Genomic DNA, 22,187 nt, shown 5'->3' with positions numbered 1-22,187 from the left:
CAGTGGGTTAACAGATCATTTTTTCATAGGTGAACAAAAGGAAGTATGAAGACTGGAAATCTCTCTTGTGTGAGTCATGATAAGGAAAAGCCAAAAACCACTGGCTTACCAGGCCATCTTGAATTGAGTGCTGTGTGCTGTTTGTGCTAGAGGAATAGTGACAGTCACATCTTCCTTCCACCAGATGTTCTGCTCCTTCAGAGCAGAGATACACAACCAATGTCAATATTTGGTACTTCTGAGGAAGGAGGGTGAGAAGAAGGTGGTAAAAAGGACTGGAAGTTACAAGCTCGGATATGGTGACTTGCTACAGCAGATTTAGGGCTGTGTGTTTGTGCCCTTGCTGGAGATTTCAGCATTCCCTCATTTAATTTAATCTGTTATTTATATCACTGCACTAAAGGGGCAGGAATTTCTGGCAGCAAAGGGTTTGCCTCAATTTGCCTTTTTGTCAATATTATTTGTGAAAGTAACCATAAACTGATCATCACTTAGAGTGCTAGATTTAAGCAGGATTGGGAATTTCATAGGTCTTTCCGACTTGTGCAAGGATTTCTAGTTAATCCAGTTAGCCCTGGAAGCCAGTAGTTGTCTTACTAGTGCTATCGGTTGTCTGAATGGGGCTGTTCTGCTAGCTGTCCGTGCTGGCATCAGCTCTGTGATCCTTCTCTTCAATGCCTTTACCTTTTTGTGTGTCAAAATCTCACTGAGGTAAGAAGATTTATAGCAGGTACATTTCTGAGGTGGGAAGGAAAGCAAGGCAGATAGGAGAAGGGGAAGAGAGCAACCAAGCTAGTAAAGAAAGAATGTGAACAAAAACCTTTTCTGGAAGGGGAATGAGGAATGCAGCAGTCTCCAGCTTGGTTGCTTTCCTGTGCCGGGAGTTCATTCACAGGAGTTCATCTCTGCAGTTTGTGAAGGACAGAAAGAAACTGCACCAACCAGCATGAATTCATTCTCCCTTCTTGTGTTGGCAGTTTTTCATTCAGTGGAAACAGCAGTAGTTTTGCTGAAGCAAAGAATCCTTTCCCTGTAATGAAAACAGCTCATTGCCATACTAATGGCAGGTATATCACTTTGGGGAGGAAAGGCGGAAATACCTGGACTGTGTCTTTCATATTACTGCTGTCGTTTATACAGCCTCTTGATTGTGCTGATTGCAAGTGTTCCTTTTAAAATAGTCTAAATGGGTCAATTTGAGATGCTAGTCCTTAATGTTTTTTTAATTTCACGTTGAAAGATGTAAACAGTTGTCCGTAGTTTTTAAAAAGCTGAATTTGCTTTGTCCTAGCTAGTTGTCAGAATGGCTGCATTAAACGTAGGGTTTGTTCACCTTTTGGCTTAGAATGTTTCAAATGGTCAAAATACGAAGGTGGCATCCTGGTAGGTACAGTCGTCTTGAGTATGAGCTATAAATGTGTTCACACTAAATATGGAAAAGCCGAAGTGCTGTAGAGCTCGGATTAGTCTGGAACGAGAAGTTTTGGGTACTGCGAGTTTTTGTGGCATGGCTTGGATTTCCTGCAAGGGCAGGCGCGCTGGTGGAAGTTGTCCATTAGGGGTCACTGAAGCTCTGCCAGTGAAAGAGGCTGTTACCTGTCCTGTTGGATCAGCAATTGCTTCTTGCTGCTTCCCACTGAGTAAATGTCTCTTTTGTCAAAACTCCTGCTGCTTTTCCAAAGCAGATCTTAAAGCGTAGTAGTGGTGAATAGCTGTGGGCACTGAAAAGAAACGCATGAGTGTTGTGTTGATACAAGGAAGGAAGTACTGAAGGATTTGAAATAGACATTTTTTGCATGTGAAGTTGTGTTGGCTTAAGTGTCTTTACTGACACAAGGGATATTTTTAGCTAACTTCCAGTCATCCGTATGATAGATGCAATTTGTTTAGTTGTACTTCTTGAGGATCCCCTTCGATGACTTATTCAAAAAGCATTAAGTATCCAGGTGGGCCTTCTTCATTAATAAATGAATCAAAATGTAAAAAAAATCCTCAGTGTGATTTATTACTTGTGTTTCTATCAGGACTCATAATATCTTCTTTTATTCTTAGAATGACACCTAAAATCTGTTCTTTTTACTATTACTTGATTTGGGTGGTCTTGAGTGAAATTATTTTTCCCTCCAACTCTGGCCAAAATACATGTAAACTATCTCTGATGAAGGGTGTTTTTTCCTTAGAATTGTAAAGGTCAAGTTTTCATTTTAATTCTGGGTACTTCAGAGGTCCAGTTCTATACATTATTCTTCAAGGATGCTGTTCTATCACAGAGGATAACAGGGTCAATGCTATTAAAACAAAATTTTATGTCAGTCTGGGTAAGTGCCAGCCCTTGCAGAAGAATCCAGATTTCTTAGATACCAACAGGTAGTTATGAAACATTAAGGTTTGGTTGTTTTTTATGTATAATTTTAAGTGTTGATTTCCTGAAGACGATTTTGGCCTCTTAGAAAGGAGGAATCCTGTTTGGTGTTGGCTATGATTTTTGTCATTATAAGGGAATTAAGATGACTTTTTAGATTAAAATTGTTGTTTTCCTGTAACCCAGAGTTCCTTATCACATTCACTAAAGCCTTCTCGTGTTGCATGTAAGGGTTATAAAATCTACCGTGTGTATCTCAGTGTGTTAGTACACACAACCCTTCCCTAGCTGGCATAAAATTTTGGGTCCCTGAAAGCTGGCTAGTACTGAAGAAAGCAGTCAGTTTTCCCTCTCAGTGATGCAAATTCACAGTAGCTATGTAAACACAGGCTTTATGGAATCAGACAAGCTTATGTGAAAAGCGGGAGGGGAGGCAGTAGGGCAATGAAAATGCGTTATCTGCCATGTTATGAAATTACTTACTTCATGCTACAGGTTTGTGGCTATAGTCCTGTCTCCTTGGAAGATACTGCAGTTGCCTCTAATGGGGTTTCTAGTGGCACGGCAAGAGGGGGACAAAATCCAAAGAGCTCTGATAACCACTGGGAGAAAGAGGAGGCCAAGACATCCACCTGCAGCTAGTGATGTCCTCCACATAGGGGCATGGCTTTGTTTCCTCCTATGCAGTTTTGATTTTTAAGAACAGAGAAGTAAAAGGGACTGCTCTGGCCTCTTTAATCCCCCATGATTACAGGCAAACATAAAATAGAGGCTTTTTCCCCACTGCCAGCCTATAATAGACAAGGATTAAAAGAAAACAAAGTTTTTCCCCTGCTGGGTAGGAAATCTTGATGGTAAACTTGTGCTGTCCCTGAGCTGATAAATCGTAATAGCACAGTGGATTTTTCTGCTGAGAATTGGTCTGCTTGCATTTTTTTATACCCGTGTGGATTATTAATCTCTATGCAAGAAGTAAATAAAATGCAATAAGCAGTTACTACAATTAGTTCAGTTACTAAATTTCATAGTCCCAATTATCTAATTAAATAAATGCTTCTCACTTTAAAAAAAAATCAGTTTAAATTGTTGCAGAGAAACACAAGCACCTACACACACGCTGGGTGGAGTGTGATGTTGATCGTTGGCTTTCCTCCTTGTCTTTGTCAGGAGGAATATGATGTTGGCAGCTTCTTCATGACTCTAGGCTCCATTTGAGGCTATTTTCATGTTTGCTGACATACTCGTACACCCTGTTCTTTCTTCACTGGTCTGCAAGTACATTACATCTGCCTTTACAATATACGGTGCATTTTACATGTGTTGGGTACTTGTGTTTTGTTCTTCTACTCCTAACACTGGTTTTGCCCAGCTCCAAATTGTGCGTATCTTTAACTGACCATGGGTGAGTACTTGCATTCTTAGTGTTATTCTGAGCTCCCTCTTATCAGCCCAGGTCTGTATTTGTCTAAATTTCATCCGGTGTCCCCACTTTGGAGGTCTTTGCTGTCATACCTTGCTACGTAATTACACTGGTCACTGGGTGTTTGAGTCCTAAATACAGTTTTCCATGTAGAATAACTAACTGCCACTACTATCTCTATAAAAATTATTACATGTAAGCAAATATATGCTTATATATATTACATATATAAGCAAAAGTACACAGAATGGGTAGTAGCTGTCTGATCACTAAAAAAAAAAAAAAGTGTTGTTAGAGCTAAGCAAACTAAACCAAGGTTTCCGGTCAGGCCAAGACAAGTTCAACTGAAGAGGAAAATCAGGCAGCCAGTAAGTCAAAGAGCAGATTAGAGACACGTGACTTACAACAAAAATATTAGCAAAAAACCATTGTTTTCTGTAGATAGCTGTAGATCCTCTGTAGGTTATTGCAAGACATCACCAAATTAAAACAGGACAAAGGTGTGTATAAATACATATGCTGTGGATGCTATGTCAATTTTAACAAGTAATGTGATCCAAAATGAGCAGATCTGCCAAACTGAATTGGTGCTGGGAACCTGCATGGGCATTGCTAAGGAAGGGATTGCTTTGAGCCTGCTCTGGTCTAGTCCCAGCCACTGGCTGCCAATAGCAGTCGGAATTCATTACCTGTGCTCCTGAACCAGTGCTCTATAAGAGAAATCCACTTCATTTTCTCCAGCAAAATTCTACAATGTGAACTGAAGCGCAGTAAGAAGGGACGATCCTGATCGGTATTAAAATGCTAAGGTAGGCATGTCTTGTATAGGATCAGAACCATGGTGATTAAAGCTCGTAAGTGGCGTTTTTTTATTTACTGGATCATCTTCCAGTTGTGAAGGAGGAAAGTAAGAAATTAGGACAGGAACCAGGAAACTAAACAAGTTAAATGTGAGAGGAATAGGAGGTTGCATAGTAAATGCACTCAACCAACCAGTGAGAGACTTCTGCAAGTGCCATGATGAGTTACAAAATGTAGCTGTAAGAGACCAGGGTCATCTCTGCTTTAGTTAGATTGAGCTGAAAAAGAAAAAAGCTCTGTCCACAAGCCTGGAAAAGCGTACACTCATGGTTCAATGGGAGGAAAAAAATGCAAAGTAACAATGTTGAAAGACAAGTGCACTTCAAACTGAATCTCATTCTGCTAACTCTGGTCCTTATTTGTAATGTCTTGCTATCTTTTGCTGCAGTTGGGGCAAGGGATACTAGGCTATATAAAATGCCAGCTAACATCTTGAGTTACAAAAGGCAGAGGGAAAACCAAGATCTGATTCTGCAGTGAAACTATCCACTCAAAGGATGCTTTTCAATGCAAAAGTAATAATGCATGCTATTAACTGTAACTGTAAGCCTAAGCTCATATAATACTGTGTTTATTCCCACTGAGTGAGTCTGATCTTTTGCATCTCCTTAATCCCTGCACATGCTACTTAATGCATTTTCCTTTCTAATACTCTGCTTTGCTACCTGCTGTCTGCGTGCCACATGCAATTTTTGTAAGCATGTGGGATTATCTTTTTAGCAGCAGCTAGTGCTGGCTGGCATTTGCATGCTACCCTTATTCAATTCAGTTACTGACTGTCCGTGGGGCAGTAATTGCAGTTTCAGGAAATTAAGGTTAATGAGTAAATTGAGTTTTATGTCTTCCTGGGTTATAAGATACTGACAGGTAAAATGTATTTGGATAGGATAGATATAAATCATTGCAGTTGTGCTAGGCTGCGCTAGCAGCTCATAAAGGAAGTTTAGGTGTTTCGCCAAGCCACTCTCCATCATTTATCAGCAGGCCTGGTTGACAGGGGAGGTCCCAGATAACTGGAGGCTTGCCGATATGATGCCCATCTAGAAGGGCCGGAAAGAGGATCTGGGGAACTACAGGCCTGTCAGCCTGGCCTTGGCACCTGGGAAGGTTATGGAGTCTTGAGTGAGCTCACCAGGTATGTGCAGGACAACCAGGGGATCAGGCCCAGCCAGCCTGGCTTCATGAAAGGCAGGTCCTGCCTGACCAACCTGATCTCCTTCTATGACCAGGTGACCCACCAGTGGATGAGGGAGAGGCTGTGGATGTTGTCTACCTGGACTTTAGTAAAGCCTTTGATACTCTCCCACAGCATTCTCCCAGAGAAGCTGGCAGCTCATGGCTTAGACAGGCATACTCTTTGCTGAGTAAAATACTGGCTGGATGGCCGAGCCCAGAGAGTTGCAGTGAACAGAGCTAAATTCAGTTGGCGGCTAATCCCAAATGGTGTTCCCCAGCGGTCAGTGCTGGGGCCAGTCTTGTTTAATATCTTTATCAATGATCTGGATGAGGGTATCAAGTGCACCCTCAGTATGTTTGCAGATGACACCAAGTTGGGCAGGAGTGTTGATCTGCTCAAGGGTAGGAAGGCTCTGCAGAGGGACCTGGACAGGCTGGATCCATGGGCCAAGGCCAATTGTATGAGGTTTAACAAGGTCAAGTGCTGGGTCCTGCACTTGGGTCACAACAACCGCACGCAACGCTACAGGCTTGGGGAAGAGTGGCTGGAGAGCTGCCCGGCGGAGAAGGACCTGGGGGTGCTGTTTGACAGCCGGCTGAACATGAGCCAGCCATGTGCCCAGGTGACCAGGAAGGCCAGTGGCATCCTGGCTTGTATCAGGAATAGTGTGGCCAGCAGGAGCAGGGAAGTGATCGTGCCCCTGTATTTGGCACTGGTGAGGCCACACCTCAAATACTGTGTTCAGTTTTGGGCCCCTCAGTACATTGGGCTGCTGGAGTGTGTCCAGAGAAAGGCAACGAAGCTGGTGAAGGGTCTTACAAGGAGCAGCTGAGGGACCTGGGGTTGTTTAGTCTGGAGGAGGCTGAGGGGAGACCTTATTGCTCTGTACAACTACCTGAAAGGAGGTTGTAGCAAGGTGGGTGTTGGTCTCTTTTCTGAAGTAACAAGTGTTAGAACAAGAGGAAATGGCCTCAAGTAGTGTCAGGGGAGGTTTACATTGGATATTAGGAAAAATTTCTGTACTGAAAGAGTGGTCAGGCACTGGAAGAGGCTGCCCAGAGACATGGTTGAGTCACCATCCCTGGAGGTGTTCCAAAAATGTGTAGATGTGGCACTTCAGGGCATGGTTTAGGAGGGCTGGTGGTGTTGGGCTGACGGTTGGACTTGATGATCTTAAAGGTCTTTTCCAACCTTAATAGTTCTGTGATTCTGTGTGTCTGCTGAAGTTGAAAATGTTGTTGATAACGGAACCCAAAGGAGGGTGGAGGAGACCTATCCTGACCAGTTAAACTTCTCTTTTGCCAGTAAATGGCAACAGCATACAATTAAGTCAGTGAGAAAAAGAGAATTTCAGGTTTTCTGCAATAAGATCAGTTTTTGCTATGCATTGCACAGCTCCAAATAAGCATCATAAGCAAATATCAGTGTTTGACAGCCAAAAGGCTTAAAAGAGGGTTTTGTCTCATGTGGGGTCCAAATGGAAAGTAGACATTTGCCTCCAGGTGCCTGCCCATCTCTGAAGAGGTCAGAAAGCAGTCCCTGGAGTACATCAGTTATCAGCTTGGTCAACAGGCATCAGGATTGATTAATTGAATCAGCCATCCAATTCTGATCTGCCACCATCTAGACACTGAATTCCCATTGAATTAATATGGGGCTTTTTTTTGTATGTTTCAGTTTTTCAAAAAACTTCAGCAAGTCAGTGGTTCCAAAGAAAGTCTAACTTGTCCCAGCTCTGCCATGAGAAGAGAAAAAGGAGGAGGTTGTGCTGCTGCAATGGCTTTCTGAAAGTGGTGTGCCTTTTAATGAAGCGTTAAGGTTCCTATTTTCCTACATGGCAAAAGATAAGAGTAACTAAAATGAGTAGGAGGGAGAATGCAAATGTGGGTAGGGATGTGGGACAGTCAAACCTCACATCTTATATGTCACAGGCCAATTAGTAATTCAGCTGAGAGTCAGATCTGCCCTGTGTCGCTTGGGGCATTTAGTGCCTTGTGGTTTCTTTCTTTACATCCCCAGTCTCCTGTGTGGAGCTTCAGCAAAGGCTGACTGCAGGGAGCTGGACCTGTTTCCTTCCTCTTCTGGCACACTTCACGCTAGACAGGTCTGGTCAGCCTCATCTTTGATCTCCCTTTAAAGCTCTTTGTTAGAAAGTATGTCTCAGCCCTGGTTAGCACCTTGACCTCTCTTGCAAGCACGTGGCCCATCATGTCCCCTTCTTTCTCATTGAACTCCATGGAAGGCTGTGTTAGAGAGGGCTCAGAAGCTCAGTAACCACTTACCTGCTTTAACTGCTCAGTGCGCTTGGCCACTGTTGCTTCAGGCAAGAGAATTGGAGAGTGTTTGAGGAGAAAAAGAGGAAATAGAGAATGGATGGGAGTACGTCACAAGTAGATTGAATTTAGATGAAGGAGTAGAAGTGGGGAAGCAAAGGCAGAAGGCATGAGACTAATCAAGCAAATATTAATGAGGTACTGGAAGAATAAATTGTGCTCGTTAGTATTAAAGCTGTATTGTGAGCCTGTCAGAGTTAGTGGGGGTGATGCCTACCATGGCAGCGCGAGCTGAGCTGAGCCGAGCTGGTGTGCCCAGATGAACCATCAAAGCAGCCTCTCGCCAGTCAGAAAGGGAGTAGCTGAGCATTGTGCAGGCTACACACGGGTGCTCCCCAGGCATCCCCGGTGAGATCCCCAGGCCAAGATCCAAGGAGCTGTAGTGTCAAAGTCTTATGCACATATTTCATACCTAGAAGATGGGACTGTCAGGAGCCTCTGGAGCACTGTTGTAATGGGAGCAGAAGAATTAGAAGGGATGGAGGAGGAAGAAGGAAGCAGACATACTGAAATGGAAGAGAGAAACTGGAACAAATGTTAATAACATTAAAAGCGCAGTCTAGATCTTGCCAACAGAATTGTTAGCATATGAGTGGAAGCATCTTTCAACTAGGATCCAACTGTGTGTACTTTGGTTGTTTCTAAAATATATATATGTAGGGCTACTTTTGTGGTGGCACAGGAAACCAGCCCTCTGTTTTTGTTAAAAGTGCACCAATAACAGCAGCAAAACCTCTTTTTTGCATTATACTGCAAAAAAAATTATACAATATTGCACTGCAATATTTAACTTGACATCCCATCTGGTGCACAAGACAGCAGAACCAAAAGGGAGATGGATTAATGTAGGTAATTATTTTCTGCATTGGATAAATCTACTTAATGCCATTACATTCTGCCTTCTTATTCCTCCCCTGTGGATTCTCAAGCACCTAAGCATATGTCAGATAGTTTGAAAATGTTGCTGGCAATCAGAAGGGCAGTGTTCTTGACCATTCACCTGTGGCAGAGCCATAATAAAGGAATTCCTCAACTTCTGAATTAGAATCATGAGTAAATTTTATTCTCTTTATTTATATTTTATGGTAATGCAACACAACAAAGTTCTATCTTGGCCTTTCTTTGCCCTCACACCCTTTTTTATTAAAAAAAAAAAAATTCCAATTAATATTGCCTATATTCCACAGTTCTTCTTCTAGCATATGCTTAGTTGAGGGTGCGCTCTCCTAATGACCGGTAGTTATTTTCTAATAATACTAATATTTCCATAACCAAGATGGATGTTTCTAAGGGAATGACTACATGAGCACTTGCAGCTGTGTTCAAAACATAGTACAGCCAAAGAGTGTCATGAGTGTATGTTACACACCCAAAATTCAGTGCCAAACAGTTGGGGGCTGCATTTTAAGAGCTCATTTTAGTTGTTAGGCCTCTCCACGAAAATAAAAATTCTTGATGTTGCAGAATTAGTCAATGGCAAAACCCAGCTGGAAGATAACTTTTTTCTCCCACTGAAACTGTGGGTGGAGATCTGGGTTTGCATCCATACTCTCTGACTATTTTCTGTTCCTGGCCAAAGCTGAATTGGTTGGGATTGTGCTCCTGAGCCTGTTTAAGTAGCCATTTAATAAGGGTTCTGGTTTTGTCATTTTAGGCACAAATTTCAGATCTGAGGTTCTGGTGTCTCCATAGCACTTTCCTAGGCTCTGTGTAATTATATTAGTTCATGGCTCTAGTCCTGAAGAGAGTGTAATTTCATCCTCACATTTCAAAAGGTTAATCTCGTCTCATTAGCAATAAGGGGTCACATCACATGGCTAAAAAAAATAGTAACATATATCTGAATTTCCTACCCATGTGAGCAGTGGAAAAATGAGCAGGAATGGGAAGGAGTCATCACATCATATACTTAACTCATCTAAATCTGGATGCTTAAATTAGGTTTCTCCACCAAGTGGAGTCAGGAGGAGTCATCTCTTTCACTCTTAGGAAAGTCAAGAGAGATTAGCCTCCTAATTAATGTGTCAGAATATTTGATTGTATTTGATTATGTATCAAATACATTAAAAAGGTGTTGTGACTATCTCGCCTTCTTCCCAGCCTCTCAACTTCTTAATCTGCTAATTTACTGATCCTGCTGAACTTTCAGAAGTACAACAGAACATCTTCTCTTGGGCTCTAGACCAACAAGAAACAGCAAAGCAGCTTGAAGAAAGCCGAGAAGGAAAAATTTTCAGAAAAAAAGTCCAGAGGAGGAGCTACAGATGTGTGTTGCAGCCACAACAGTACCTGCTGCATTTGGAGCTTATCTCAGCCCTCATTAACTGCAAGAGCTTAATGAGCAAAACTGGCCATGCACTTAATAAATATTTGGGTTGAAGGACTGAAGAAAGTCATGTTTTGAAGATCTAACTACAGACAATCCAATCATGACGGGGGTAATGAGGCATTTCTAGGAGGCAAAGGTGTGACTCCAGCAGAGCCAGGTAGACAGGAGCTGTCGTGGGAAGGGCTGCCAAGCCCACGGCCCTCAAACAGGTGCCCAGCATGCCCGTGGGGCTGTAAGGGCCCCGCTGCTGCGACAGTCTCCCTGCCATTGGCTTCAGCAGACCTAAGGTTGCAGAAACCTTTAATCTCAATCTAACTAGATGAAAGCCACTGCAGGTATACCTAGCCATGCTGTAATGGCAACTTTGATTACAGTCTAAGTATCTTCGAAAACAGAAGATCATGAAAACTGAGGTCAGGATGTGATTATGAGAATTACAGGCTTTCCTGAAAGGGCCGAAGAAAACAAAAACACAGACAAACTGAAAAACCCATTGATTCTTCTATTTTAATCCTGATGACCGGCTACATCAAAATGATCTGCTGGGAGCCATCACAGCCAAATCCACAATAAAGGAAATACCACGTGGATCGGCAGCAGACATCAAAAACCTTCCCAGAGGAGAGGAGAGGTAAGGAATGTAGAACTGGCCTTGTCGCTTCTCCTCTGGCAAATGACTAGCTCTCAAAAACCCTAATTAAGTTTCTGTCTTTAAAATGTGATTTCCATTTGCTCCCTAAGGTTTAAAAATAGTGAAAAGATTTCAGCAATTGATGACACTCTCAGTTGTACTAAATTAGAGTGTAGAGGAATTAGAAGTTGCTGCTGTTGGTTTCATGTAGTGACGGTCTCTCTTTTTCTTCTCACCCTTGCACCAGGACGCTGTTCCCCACCGCCACCCTCCCGGGCAGCAGCCACATGCCAGAGAGGCACATCACCCACCGTTGGTGCTTGGAGGTCAGAGTAAGTTTTCTATCACTTTCAGATTCACGTAGCCTTTTGGAGCCCTTCGTTCAGGTTTACCCACAGGCCTGCACCTCCAGTCTTTTCTCACATATGCAATCTTGTGAAACTGAGAACAATTTTGCCTTGATGAGTGTTTTTACAACAGCTTAACTTTACTGGCTGCAATGGAAAACCTCTGGGTTTGCACTGCTGTGAACTAAACCGGGCTCAGGGGATCCATGTGTCTGGGTTATAGACTGCTTAATAGCATGTGGGCAATGTTGTCTTCTGATTCAGAAATATCTTTGCCTTGGGGAAAAAATAATGCCCCCCCCAAAATCTCTTGTCTCTCTCCATTCACAGACATAATCTCTTTAATGTTGCTGTACATTTGTCTTAACACGATTTATTGGAGAAATGGCAAAAAAGACTATTAGTTGTTTCCACTGGAGGCTGTGAATGATACACACGTTTTACTACTGTCCAGTAACTGGACATGTTTGTGATTGAATACTGCCTAATTTAAAAACATCTCACCTGTTCTTGATATGACAACAATAATAAATCTCTGTGCTGTGATTCTGGCATAGCTTCAGCTCTTCCATGGAACTTAAGTCATGACCATATATTCCAGCTAGCTTAGGCTTCAGTCTTTGAAAGCTGAATATGAGTAATGAAGAGAAAGCAATTTGATTAGCTGGTGGAGCTGACTAGAAGGCACCTTCATTACAGAGGAGGTTAAAAAAAGGAATAAAACTATACAAAATGGATTAAAGGTATGATAATAATAATAGCATCAAACAGCATTACAAAGAAAAATGTCTGCATACAACTGAAATAAATATTTAATAGATGGCACAGTGATGTCCATGGCTTTGAATTCTTCTATTTTAATGATCTTTACCACAGCTTGAAGTCTTTTGTCTTGTCCCCTTCTACTGACATCAGCTGGAAGAGACAGAGATTAAAACAAGGGTAATTTCCCCATGGTTATTGCTTGGCACTATTTCTGCTTTGCTCAGCCATTAACTGAAGTTTAAAAGATGAAGTACTGTCACTCAAACTGATTCTTCCCAGCACCCTTTCTTACCAGGGTTAACCACTCAGCCAGTCACCAAGGAAGTGCATGGCTCGCGTGCCCATCTTACTGCCACCCTACAGCCTCATATTGGGAAGGGCACCATAATCTCATTAGGAGGTTGAATTTGCCATTGAAGCTTGAATTCCCATAACAGGAGGGGAGTGGACTAATGCAATTAAGCAAATTAGCATTTTGAGCCATTGCATGATATGTGTCTAATACCATGAGCAAAAACTAGGTAATTTTCTTCCTCTGTTAAAAAATAATTAACAAAACCACTACCCCAATCCTCTCCCCACGTTATGTTCAGGGAAATACTGTACTCCTCTCTTAGCTGTAAAGGCCTTTACAAATGTGAAGATAATTATTCGCTTGACCAAAAACCTGAATTATTTCCCCCAGTGGTTCTTATTATTTTCATCTGTGTAACATTTATACATCTAAAGATAAAGTAGGTAAAAGCAAAACCTGAGTGATTTTAAATAATAGCTAAATTCTGCTAATCCAGTAGCCTGGTGTCATAATTTTGTTTTGCTCCTTTCTTATGGTATGAGGCAGTGGTTACCAGATCAGAACAAAACTCCTGTTGGTTTCAAATCTATTTTAATGTGAAGTGTTTCTGAAGTGCTATGAATAGCTATTTTAAAATACGCCAAATTTTCTGGAGGTAATTCCAGCATATTCAGTAATTCTCTAGAAATGCAGATTATTAAATGCCTAAGGCAGAGATTTTCTGCCTTTTGTTGCGGGGTTTGGAGGCTAATCCGGTCCCCTCCTCCCTCCCTCACCCTGCCAAGTAAACAAAGCAGCAAGAGCAGGCTGTAGAGAGAATCAGGAACCATAAATCTTTGAATTATATCCTGGCACGTGAGTTTCAAAGGCAGCGTATTTCTCTGGGATCCCGGGGGAGGGAGAGGAGCAGCAGTACCCTCCTGCAGATAATGCTGCTGTCTCCTTCACAGCATTTCTTACTGGGGAGGTGGAAGATGGAATGTCATGGACAGGATCTAGGAGCCTCTTACGTGTATCAATTACCAAGGAGGTTATGCCACTGGCTGCTTGCTTGTCTTCAACTTTGAACGAGAAAGGCAGGAACAATGAGTGTATTTTAGTAGATGTTATTGTGCTACCACTCATCCGCTCCCCAGTAAATCCCAGCCTGACACTGGGCCCTACAGTGGGAAGGAGTGAGAACGTAGGTTATTACTAAATAAGGGCATTGGTTATATGCTCCGCTTTATATAATACGTGCTCCTTATTCCCTATCCTAAGCTGCTTACAAAATAGATATATATTATGTAGGCAGTATACGTAGTCCCAAAGTATGGTGTAACCTTACTTAGGATTTTTGCCTGAAAACGCAAGTAACTTCGAGACTGAGTCAGTACTGAGAATGTCTATCACAAACTTGAAAATAGAATATAGTACAGATAGTGCTGCAGCTATTTGAAAAGTGTCATGAAGCTAAGTATTTCAGTGGTCACAAACTCCCGAAATGTCAGAGCTCAGCTGGTACTGAAGAGAAATCGAAGTATGCTGAAACCGAAAATACAGAACTGAGGCTCACAAACAAAATGAGCTCTGCACTGTGATGGCAATAGCCATACAGTTTGGATTAAAGTATTTTAGTATTTATGGTATCAGATTAGATAAGGACCAAAAAAAAAGAAAGTTTTAAAATATTTTTTCCCTTCTGATACCATTACAAGATAGAACCAGGGGATGAATTATTTCCCTATGTAAGTTCTTACATAACATCACTATTAAGTAGTCATGTTTTGCCTATTTACTTTTTCCCTTTTATTATGTTTGGATTTAAATGTAGCCTTAATCCTGCATATCCTGCTTTGAAAGGCTTAGATCTGTAATGTATTGTATAGTATTCTTTAAAAGGCTTTGCACTGTAGTATGCAGTAGCCTTGAGTCAACAGCATAGATTTTAATTCTTAACCTTACACTTGATAGTTTTTCTCGGGTAATATTCTTCATTTAATAAAATGTAAAATTTCAAATATGCACACTAATTGAGAGAAAGAAAACCAAGCAAAAAGCATACCATTATTTAATATCACTTATTAGATAAAACATGCAGTAGCAACACAGATTTATGGACAAATTCACCAAGATACCAAAGAATAGAAAATAAAGCACACTATCTAGTAATCTGACTTTACAGCTTATGTTTTCCGATAATTTGTTTCCAACAGCTTGTATTTTCGTATTATTTTTTTCCCCATATTCAGAACATTAGCAAGCAATGAGACACAGCCTGTGAATCTGGCTTCTAGCTTTAGAGCTGATCTCTGAGGTTGCAGGACGTTTATGGTGAGACCAATGTTATATGAAGTGACAGCAGCAGAGCTCAAATCTGAGCCTTCGTGGTTGTAGCAGTGGCTTCCCCAAAAGTGTAAGTCACTGAAGGAAACTGTGGACTCATTGCAGGGAGCTGCACTGTTGCCGTCAATTAGCTTGGAAGTAGAGAAGCGGGTACCTGGCTGATCTCTGATTGCACAGTGACCACTGGCGAGATACCTGCACTCTTGTCCTGAACCTGCCCATAGTCTGTATAATCACAGCGATTAGCCAGAAGAGCATTTAATAACTTAGCAGAACTGTAACCCAGTTTCTCCTAGTGTATCCCATGCATGATACAAGAACAGATACATATGCCTTACTTCCTAGTCTTTAACTAATTTCCCATCAAGCTAATCAGTACATATTCTTGAAAATTCTTGAAGGGCAAGCACCACAAATGTCGCATTTTTGGCACAAAAGAAGAGATTTTGTATCCACCATGAAAAGCAACTTCATTTGGAGGGCTGTGACAGCTCTCCCCGCAGTGGATGGATGTTACTTGCTCTGGAGGAGGTAAGGTAGGAGAGCACTGCCAAGCACCCATGAGTGGGTTTTTCTGGTCATCTTGTTTCATCCCCCACTGGAGTAATGAGTTCACTGAGCAACAGTTATCCTTTTCCCCCCTCCTCCCCTGTTCTCTTTTTGGTACTATATTTCGTGTGCTGAGAGTTTCCATCACAACAGGGTTTCAACAGGTACACAGCCCACCTCTACTATAGATCAGGCATAAGATATATGTGAAAATGCAGCTTTGCAGCTGCATCTCTGCCTTGACCCACTGCCAGACTTAAATATCATGGTTTCAGACTCTGTGGGCCTAAAGCATCTTTCTTAGCCCTGATCATATTTTATGCTTGGAAAGAAGCATGAAGCATGGGTAAACCCCATGAAGACAGGAGGATAAGACCTTAAAAATTATGCTGCAGGCAAGAAGGATTTGAAGAGAGGAGTAATGTGGCCCAAAGGGTAAAGGTGATTTTGATACTCTGAATGAGGAGGAGCTGGACGAGAAGAGAAAGCAGGAGATGGAGATAAACAAAGGCACAGGCATGCTTCAGGGAAAGTGTAGTAAAGGAAGAGAAACTTATCGCCAAAAGTGAACCTGCCTTTTTATATTCTGGGTGTTGATTTCTTTCATGCAGTCACATCAGCACAGTAGCTGTTCGCCTAGACCGCAGGATCCATTCATACCTTTTTTTATCTCTTCGGGAGTTTGTTAAAATAGTACATGAGTTTGCCTCCTGAGATGACGAACTCTTTTCTTGAATGGAAAAAGGATGGTATTGGTATATGGAATCTAAAATTAAAGCAACTGAAGAGAACTTTAAAGTTATAAATGATAATAAGCTTAAAAATTATTAGTGTCAAGTGCCAATTTAACAGACATTGAAGATCATTCCTGCGCTTCAGCGGAGAACGGAAGTGTTATAAAAATCCATGCACATCTCTGGAGTGTGGTGATGCAGGTTCTTAGTAGACAGTCCAGAAGACACGAGGACACAACATGCTGTTTTGTAGCATGCAGAGGCACTGCCGGATCCGAATCCATTACTGTTGACAGACAGCAAGAAGGATGAGTCAGGGGTGTATTATTCTTCATACAAGTGATGGATGTCATACCATAATGCTTTACATTTTTGTTCAGTTTATTGCTAAAGGGAAGCGCCCCAATTTTAATATCAGCACTTTGCTTGAATAAATCCCACATGCCTGTTTTGGGGAGAAGCAACATTGATTCATGTAGAAAAGGTGACTAAAAGCAAAGCAGAATGGGGGGGGAGATACAAATAATGGACCCTTAGTGCTCATTTTGCAGGAAAGGTTCTATTTATGATGCAAATTATACAAAATCAATGCATCCGTGACAGTGAATTAAAAATGAGAGGTGGCACAAACGTAAACTCGCTGTTGTTAAAATGAAACTGCGCTACTGTGCTCCTCATGAATTGCTGCGTTACACTGGCACTCCCTGGAGCAAAGCAGCTTCCCCTCTGAGGGGTGAATGGCTTCTGCACCAGTGAACACAGAAAGCAGGGGTACATCCTCATACGACAAAGGACTGCGATGTGTGGGGTGGATTTGTTAGAGGGAAGCACTGCCAGCAGGCATTGTCCACAGCCATGGTGTCTCATGGGGCCTCCGCCAGCTCCTTCCTCCCCCATGCCCTCCATTGCCCAGTTCCTCTTCGTCCACTTGGAAGGGGCATGTGAGGGATGGGAAGAGAGGGAGGTACAAAGCATTGTCAGTCTGCACTGGGGTAGTTTTCCAAATATACTGTAATGAGAAGTATGTCCTAGACCTAGAGGTATTTTTATTAATTGTCTGAAGGTAATTTGATTTGTAGGCTTGCTTCTCTTGTTCTCCATGTCCAGATTCTTTCCCCTTTGCTCCCAAATTCTCCACTTTGTTGTGTGATGGTAGATTTATAGAAATCTAGGTGTGCAATGTGGCTTAAAATCCAATGCTTGTTATCAGTAACGTGTGCCAAAAGAAGCTCAGTACAGATCTTTATAAAACGACGGAAGGTCAATCCAGTTCTCATCTCCAAGTAGTTCGCAGTGCACACAGCTACGATGCCCATTAGCTGGGGTTTTAGATGCCGTTGACCAGCATAGTTTCTTACTTTGAACCCACATAGTAGTTCCTTTTCAAAGCAAACTAAAGTTATGTTCTCAACTATTGAAATATTTCTTGACCATCCTGATAGAATGGCAACGCTAAAGAGGTCCCGTGATAATGGACTGATCATTTGGGGTCCTACAACCTCTCTGAGCTTCTTTATGGTCTTTCTATGGTTTTCCTTCAAAAACACTGTTTTTACTAGGATCGATTCTCCTCCATTCTATATTTGCTCCTGTAATTGTTCTAAACTTAATTTGTATTTTTAGCTTAGTTTTTCCTATTGCTGCTAAGCTCTGATGCAGAGTATATGTTTTAGCTTATATTTTAAAACCATGTAGAGTTTCCTCATGTACAAAACAGGAGAAGAAAGGCTCTTCCATGTTCTGTGCTTTACCTTTACATTTTCTACTCTATCATACATTTCTCTTTCACTTCCCTTAATTTAGCTAATTCTAAACTTTTAGAAGTCTCTCTTTATCATATTTAATTAATGCATAAATGAAGGATGCTGGGGTTAAAAGCACAAAAATCGGTTTGCATTGCTATTTTCAGATACCACCAACCTGGAATCGGGAGTCAGGGCATGTGATTTGAGGTCCTTCCTAACAAAATGGCCAGAACTTGCCATAAACAATTTATGAATCAAGAATTTTTCATAACGATTACATTGGAAATAACAGAGACAAGTAATGAATTTTGGAAAACCGTAAATGGATTTTTAGCATTTTGCAAACATATACAAAAGATAAATATGCTGAGTATGTTTTAGAAGTAATTATTGATTCATCTCTAGCCCCCAGACTTGCATGGGTCTAAATCTAATTTACCACAAAATTGTCTATTACCTAATTTCATTAAGGTTTTCCTAGAGTCTGACATAGTCTTGAGCCACCAGAATAAAATTTTGCTATCAGCAGATTTGGTGAATGAGGACATTCACTTCCTCTTCTAAACTGCAACTAAGTAGATTGAAAACGCCAATTGTATTGTGATATTCCTCGACAAATTCAACGATTAACATCTTTCCATTTTTGCCAATTATCCTTATGTACTCCCCACCTTGCAGTAAGTTTTCAGCTCATTGCAAGATGAATTAACAACCTGGAAAGAGAGCTTTTATCAAAAACCTTCAGAAAATTTGAAATAAATGGTAGCTGCTGTTTGTTGTGCATTTCATAAACTCTTGGTATTTAGAAGAACATTAGCTGTTCTACGGAAGTCTCAGCGGTTTCATTTTATTATTTTTAAATAACATCTATGCTACACCTAGTGCTGAGTCGTCTTCTGCACTCTCCCAGAGCGGTACCTGGCTTGTGATTTCACCTCTGTGCTGACATCCCCTCTTAACAGGGGAGATCTTCCTCCTCTTTGTTTTCTCTGCTGCTAATCTAGTCTTACCCAAGCGGTCACAAGCTGTGCCACCAGAGTCAATGGATATAACTTATTTCATGGACATGAGTAGGACAGCCAGGTGTCCAACTCATGCCCCAGCCCGCAATCCTGGATCATCCATATGGCCCAGCTAGATACATGTGAGCAAACCACCTGACTCACCAGTCTCTCCTTTGGGAGGAGTAACACAAAACCTTGGGACAGAGAGCCAAGCCCACAGCAGCACAGGTGGGAGAAAGTGTGGAAAACTGAACCTTGGTCCTGTCTCCTCCCAGCTCAGGGCTGAGGGACTGGGGCTGGGGCCAGCATCTCAGCCACCAGACACGGGCAGCATTGCCTGCACCCACAGCAGTACTGCGCTGCACTGCAAAGGGGGCTGGTTCTCACTCCTGCCTCAGCAGTAATGCTCCCGAAGCATCCACAGCTATGGCATCCTTTGGGCAAGTGCCTGTTCTTACTGAGGGTTAGGATCAATTAATTTAGGAAGTTGCAGGGTCAGTGTAAGAAGGACAGCAGCGGGGACATGTAATCACTCCCAGACCAAGGCAGATATCCAAGAAACTGGGGTTTTGTTTTATTTTGTCTTTCATGTAAAAAGATCTTACTTTTAATATTGGACTAATTACACACAGGTAAGGCATTCAAATACATTGAACATCTTAAGACTGGTCAATGCTAGCACAATGCTGTCACCTCACAATTTTGAATAGAGAATATTGGAGCTTTAATTCCATTGCCAGGCAAGAAATCGAACAAAAAGATATTTCTTTGTTCAGAAGCTGGAGAACAGTCTGCAAACAGTCTTACAAGGTAAGATAGCTAGAAAACTCTTCTTCCTCCCTGTTTTCCTGCCCTATCAGGGTAATTCAGCATAGTTCTGAGCTTGACCCTACAAACTGAAATGCAGTAAATCAATTAGTTATCAGATTGTGTCTTATTCTTTATAAAATGTGGCCATTTCCAGTACTAAGTGACATAACTGCTTCAAACTAGCCTCACAAAAGAAGTGCCCCAAAACGTTGTAAAGAGATAATTGCTGTCTAATTTCTGAGCCTTTTTTTGAGTTCTAATAATTCAGTGCTAAGGACAATTCTTGGATATGCTACAGGCATCTGCTGATCTGAAAATATTTTTTTTTTAGTGAACATTAACTCCCTGTTTTAGTGAAAACTATTCTTGAGCCATTTATTACAGGTGCAGGGAAACAACACTGTCGGTTCTGCTACTAGTAAAAGAAATAAACTGTAATACACTACGAGACAAGTTAAGAAAGCAGTCAACGCTTGTTCTTTGACTTCTGAATAGGAGATGCTAACGGTGTTTGTTTAAATTCACAAATCAAAGTCAATGACTTATTTACTGAAAGAGTGTGGAACCTTGAACATACCACTAATGCTATTTTTGGTGACTTGTATTCTGCTTAGATTGTACTTACACTGTGCCTCCATCTTCCCCTGCAATCAATGGTCCATCTTCCAAACACCACTCTGGTGTATGGAAATCAGTCTTACTTGCTTATACTTCTCTTTATGTCAAGATAATGCATTCCTGCTCATGGGCTTGTCCTTCTTCCAGGCCTTTATTTTTTGCTACTTAAACACTGATGGGCGAGAGTTTGCATGTTCCTTAAAAATCATTGATTTCTTAACTGATTGTGGAGCCTTCTCAGATGAGTCTGAACTGCAGGAGGTAACTATGGGCTTGCCTCAAAGGTGCTGCATAATCAAGAGCTTGACTGTCACATGGTGATGCAATGACATTCCCCAGATTTGGATGGGGGAGTTGGAGGGGAAATTCCATGTGAAAGCACAGGCCAGGAAGCAGACTTCAGTAATCAGCTTTCCTGAGCCCTAACAGAACAGTGGATGCACTAAGGACAAAGTCAGTCCTAAACCATCACAGTCAGAGTATTTGTAAGCAGCAATTGTTTGGGATTTTCAGAGGCAGAAAGAAAATCAGGGAGCAGCTGTCTCAAAAACCAGACTTAAATAAAAAAACAGCTACAGCTTTGAAAGGAACTGGCACTGAAGCCAGAGGTCCTAAAGGTTTAGGATCAATTGGAGGTAGATTAATTGAAATTACTGAAAAGAGACAAAATAAAGAATACAGCATGTCTGCCCACAGCATCTTAGGAGGAACTGCAGCGGGAATAAAAAAACCTGGGGGTTTAGTTTCTGCTGGGCACAGCCTCCTTAATCATGGTCAGAAGATAAATAGTTGAAGAGGTGCTAGGAGTGGGAGGAAATAATGCAGCAGGAATGAAGTACTGTGGAAAAATACTGACTCTTTAATTGCTAAATTTGGCACAGAGATATCTAGGAAGTTAATCCTATTGAATGTTTGCTATATTGGGATATTGGTTAGTTACGTGTGTTAGAAGTATGTGTGTGTGTGTAGAATATGATATTTTCTGCAGCTTTCTTCAACCAACTGTACCATTAGAAATGGATAATTTATAATATTCTAAGACTGATGTTTTGCTCACTGTAAGGTGACACTTTCCTTTGCAGAGTATCCAAATTAATAACACTGCCAACCAACAGCCATCTTATTAGTCTGCCTCCTCGGCTTTTAAAATATGTTTCATAATTCTGTGAAATATTTCTGGTGTTAAGGTAATATCAAACTACAAGTTACAAAATTATATCCAGTAATACATATCAGTTTCAACAACCAGAACCTGTGAAAAGCATCTGTCTTCAGTAAGTAACAAGTATATGACCTGTCTTCTCTTCCTCTTTGGATGTCTGGTAAATCAATGGTACCTTTCTGTGCCAGCTCCCTGCTGCCTATGAAGGAAGACCCAAAATGCACTGTTCCTCTTTCAGTGCCTCCAGTTAGAGCCAGCTTTTGATTCTCAAGGATTCTTGACTTATTTGGTCTCTCCGTTTTGAATGTCACCAAACATCCAGGGCTTCAAAACAAGCAAATGTTTTACGGCTTTGAAAATCTTGATTTAGTGTGGTCAAAAAACCCAAGAAAACAAACAGTAATGGTCAGCTGAGTTGAGCTGTAGCATAAAAGCGTTAACCAGAAACAGAAGCAGCTGTATAATTCTACTTTAAAAGAGACTTGTTGAAATGCAATAAATGATCCCTTGAAAGTTAAGGAGCTGAAAAATGATTGGCATGCAGTGCTTTGCTACAGCCAGTACTAGATTCTAGGTACTTGTGCCTACAACAGGGAGCAGATGATAAATTCTGAAGTGTGCGTGTGGGTGTTCATTGAGGCCGCAGGTGGTTCATGAGGAGGAAAAGTACAAATTCATTAATATTGTAAACTGCATGTTTGACTTGTTTAGTTCTGAAAT

The sequence above is a fragment of the Phalacrocorax aristotelis genome, chromosome 2 (genome assembly GCF_949628215.1).
Source record: "Phalacrocorax aristotelis chromosome 2, bGulAri2.1, whole genome shotgun sequence".
Taxonomy (NCBI): Eukaryota; Metazoa; Chordata; class Aves; order Suliformes; family Phalacrocoracidae; genus Phalacrocorax; species Phalacrocorax aristotelis.
Note: the sequence above shows the minus strand (reverse complement) of the source record.